Source organism: Octopus bimaculoides, chromosome 2 (assembly GCF_001194135.2).
Source record: "Octopus bimaculoides isolate UCB-OBI-ISO-001 chromosome 2, ASM119413v2, whole genome shotgun sequence".
NCBI lineage: Eukaryota > Metazoa > Mollusca > Cephalopoda > Octopoda > Octopodidae > Octopus > Octopus bimaculoides.
Genome location: NC_068982.1, coordinates 54,309,505 through 54,314,246, shown reverse-complemented (window position 1 = coordinate 54,314,246; position 4,742 = coordinate 54,309,505). Strand labels below are relative to the sequence as shown.

Below are 4,742 nucleotides of genomic sequence, written 5' to 3'. Positions count from 1 at the left end.
TATATATATATATATCATCATCATCATCATCATTTAACGTTCACTGTCCATGGGTTGAACAGTTTGACTGAGCTGGCATACTGGAAGGCTGCACCAGGCTCCAGTCTGATTTGGTATGGTGTTCTACAGCTGGATGCCCTTCCTAATGCCAACCACACTGAGCATGCAATGGGTGCATTTACATACCACCGGCACTGGTGCCATTTGTGTGACACCAAGGGGCTTTTATGTGCCACCAGCATGGGTGCCAATTTACATGACATCAGTTTCTTCCATGACTGCAATTTGATCGGCTTGATCGGTCTTCTTCTTAAGCACCACATAATGCCATAAGTCTAGGTCATTGCTTCCAAGAGGCCCAACACTTGAAAAGAACTGTCTCCATAAGGCTCATATATATAACCATGTCAGCTTGGAAGGTGGACATTAAACAATGATGATGATGCAGGCTTAACTGGGTGGAGGTGCTTGTCTCTCCTTTGTAAACATAAGGACACAGGAAATGTGTCAAGGCCGACAGGAAGCAGTGCAGCTTCCTAAGTCTAACTAACAGTAGTATTATTCTACTTCAAAACATATACATGTTTGCACTTCCAATCAGTTCAGATCAGAAGTCACGAGAGCCACTACCTATCACTTCCATTGTGTTTGTTGAAATATGTTATCAGATAATTAAAGAGCTTAAATTATGTCACATAATGTACTTGTGATGACACTTTGAACTATCTTATCTTGATGTCTTAGCTTTTTATACTTATTTTGTTACTTGTGGTGTGTATGCACATGTATGCATGTTCAAATACATTATAAACACACACTTGTGTGTTTCTACAGTTGGATTACCTTCCTCATGCCAATCACTTTACAGAGTGTACTGGATGCTTTTTACATAGCACCAGCACTTTTTATGTGGCAGCAGTACCAGTGTTTTTCACATGGCTCACATATACATATGTGTATATATTCAAGTCCTTACACTCACACAAACATATACGTGGTCTGATCAATAAGTATCCGGACTGTTGCCATAGTAACGAAGCTAAAGCAGAGAGAGTGAAGCTGCTTGGCACAGATTGACCTTGTTTTAACATTCCAGCTCACTTCTGCTGTTTACAGCAGTGCTTGGAAGGAAGGTGTGTAGTATGTGATTAGCACATTGCCCATCACAGAGAAAGTTGACCAGAGAATCTGTATCAAATTTTGCCAAAAGCTTGGCGATACCTGCACAGAGGCATATGCAAAGTTTTCAAAAAGTTATCATTGCTCTTAACACAATCAAGATCTTGTGCAACCGAAACCCAAGTGTCTTTTTGGTCAGCTGAAAGCAATTTTGGCATAAACTTAACAGATATGTGTCGCATACCCAAATCTTCAGTGATAATGGACTGAACTGAACCATAACTAACCTGCACATCCTTTGATAACTTATGGATGATGATTCAATGATTTCCCCTCACAGCTGCATGTCCATCTGTGATGTTTCTCTTTGTTCTGCTGGTTGCGGGTCTCCCAAAACATTCATCAATATCAACAGTTTCCGGCCATCTTGGAAACATCTGAACCACTCATACACTTGCATGTGGCTCATACACTCCTCACCATACTTTCTGCAACATTGCATAGGTCTCTGAGCAGGGACCACCATGGTAACTTTCTCTGTCATTGTCAATGCGACGATCACATGCTACACACGTTCCTTCCAAGCACTGCTGTAAGCAGCAGAAGTGAGCTAGAATGTTAAAAGTTAGTGCACGTGCACAGTAGAGTTCAAGGTCAATGAGTGCTTTAGCTTCATTACTATGGCAACAGTCCAGATACTTATACATACATGTATAACTTTGTTATGCTAAACATAAAAAACGACTACTAACAAGAGTGTGTTGGTGTATTTATATTGTGAGGGCAAATACCTTCAACCATCCAACATCACCATTTCCTTTCCGTTCCTAACTGGAAACCCCTTTCTCTACTGACCAATACACTAGCTAGCCCACGGTGAAGTTCCTGTCTACAGTTCATCTACTGTCCTTGGGCAGTGCCCTACATATAGCTCCCTGCCAAAACTGTTGACTGTCATTGGAACTGGGAGGGTGTTTTAACCACCCTGCCTGTGTGTGTGGTTATTCGGCTGTTTGGCGACTGTTTGTAGTCTGGGGCTGGTGTGATTTACCTAGGTCAGCCTTTGTTTGGTGTTTGAGCCCTTTGCTGAGGCTGTCAATATGGAGATGGGCCAGTTTCAATCTATTGGTGGAAACCCTGTCGTGTTTTCTGCCAATCAGGAAGTACTTTTTTCTGCTGACCAGTACACTAGCTAGCCTGCAGTGAAGTTCTTGTCTACAGTTCATCTACAGTCCCTGGGCAGTGCCCTACACATGAACATATGTGCAAACATAGTGAATTAGAAACAGCAAACTATACAAGCAGATAATTGTAATATGCTTTAGAGAAGTGATTAATACTCACTGTGATCCAGGTGGACCCTACCCACTCACCAGTGGTCCATACAAAAGATCTGATGGCCTACAGTGAGTTTTATGTCCTGTGTCCATATCTGATAAATATTCTGATATAAGCTTCAAATGAACTTTGTATTTTACAAGCAAGTGATCAGAACTGAAGTATTTTCTAACACTGATAATAGAACATAGTTTTTGGGATGCAGTTTCAGGAATGCTAATATATGCAAGGGTTAAAAAGTGGCTCAGTCTCTAAGGAGTCAGGCGAATGTCTTCTGTGGTATTAAGTTACACCACTTTACATTCTTGTACTTGTAAAAGGTTGATAGTTGCAATAGAGACATTAGTCTCTCTCTATCACCTTTCAGCAAAATTATATATTAAGGAAACAGTAGAACAATTAACAACATAATAAAAATAAGTTTTATTTTTGGTGATGCTTGGTTTTAAAAATCCTGTGTCATTCAGCTTAGCAGCCGCTGGTTGTCTTATAATCGGCATGGGAAGGTTAAGAGCCTCGTTGATGCATGCCAGAGGAGCAAGGAGCTGTTACGCCGAAGGCATCATGCTGAAGAGGTTTAGAAAATGAAAGAAACGCTTTAAGTACTGGTTTTACTATGCATGCGTACTTGAGGGGCTTCCGAGAAGGCAAGTCCCTTGCGCATGCGTAGATTGTACTTCCTTAATGGCGGCCATAATTTCGCGCCACTATATACTCAAATTCCACTGGGGTTGATAAAATAAGAACCAGGAATGAAATGGTTGTAATCTACAATGCTCCCTTCCAACAAATTATAAGTGGTGGGAGTTATAGCATAGCTTCAGGGGAGGGACAAAGGTGTGCAATTCACCAAGGATGATGTTTGTATGAGGGGGACAGCACATTTAGGTCAGTGATATAAGTCTGAATAGATCTGGAAGCCTGTTGGAGGGTCAGCAAATTCAAGGGTTATTCCAGGTGATGGACACTCTCTAGTTACACCACTGGGTTTGTTTGTTACATACATGTGAGGTAGCCATTGGAAATAACTGGATATTGGGCAACCTCAGCTTTGAAGGTTTTAGATATTTATTTTGGAAAGTGTGTGGTACAAAATCATTTCGCTGATATGCATCATGAAATGTGAGGTACCCTATTGTATATGCATCTCCAAATAAGTTTTAAACGTACAAAATTGTTTCTATTTTAGGCATAAGGCCAGCAGTTTTTAGGGGAGAGCCTAATCAGTTAAATCAATGTCATATATAGATGAAGGCGTGGCTGTGTAGTAAGAAGCTTGCTTCCACATGGTTCTGGGTTCAGTCCCACTGCGTGGCACTTTGGGCAAGTGTCTTCTACTATAACCTCAGGCTGACCAAAGCCTTGTGAGTGGATTTAGTAGGTGGAAACTGAAAGAAGCCTGTCATATATATATATATATATATATATATATAAAGAAACACTGGTTATAGAACAAACATTAAATGCAAGTCAATGATTTTATATATAACACCATACCTCAAACATTTTGTAATATATAAATATCACCATGGTTCTTAAACACATAAAAAATATACACAAAATATACATAAAAATACAGAAGGTAAAAATATCTATGCGAATGAAATACAAATAGAACGACCTATCAAAAAGGTAAATATAAACGACTAAAAATTCATAAAAATTCCAAGGTGTCCCATACTACCAAAAAACTAATAGACTAAGATAAAATAAAATATCCAACAACTAAAAAAGTTTTATCAAATGATTAAAATATTTATATATGTATATGTGTGTGTGTGTGTGTATGTGTGTGTGTTTTTCCTCTCGCCATCACTTGACAACTGATGCTGGTGTGTTTATGTCCCTGTAACTTAGCAGTTCAGTAAAAGAAAACGATAGAATAAGCGCTAGGCTTACAAAGATTTTGCAGAGGGTCAAAATAGGTAACACAAACTGGACAGTGAAAACAAACAGGAAGGGCTGCTAAGCCTAAATGAGGTTGTGGTGGCGAACGCGTAAATCAAGCTTGGACAGGAGACAGACAAGAACATGTCTTCCTTGTTCTAGTTACAACGGAGAGAAAGAAGGGTAAAAAGTTGGAAAAGTTTTATCTTAAAAATCACAGTATAGATAAGTCCATAATATAAGCATTATTGTATTAATAATTAAATAGATAAAGTACGGCTATGATCATTAATAAAATTTTTTTTTAATGTTTTAAAAGTTCTTACAATTGCTTCATGAATATACTACCTCTCAAATTATCTCTGCTGTGATTTTTAAGATATTATTTAAGGTTTTAG

The 4,742-nt window shown here is 38.9% G+C and overlaps 1 protein-coding gene across 2 annotated transcripts in view; it reads left to right on the top strand.

Moving 5' to 3' along the window:
* Positions 1-4,742, top strand: part of LOC106871643 (uncharacterized) — a 173,135-nt gene that overhangs the window by 14,019 nt on the left and 154,374 nt on the right. The gene's annotated exons all lie outside the window — the stretch shown is intronic.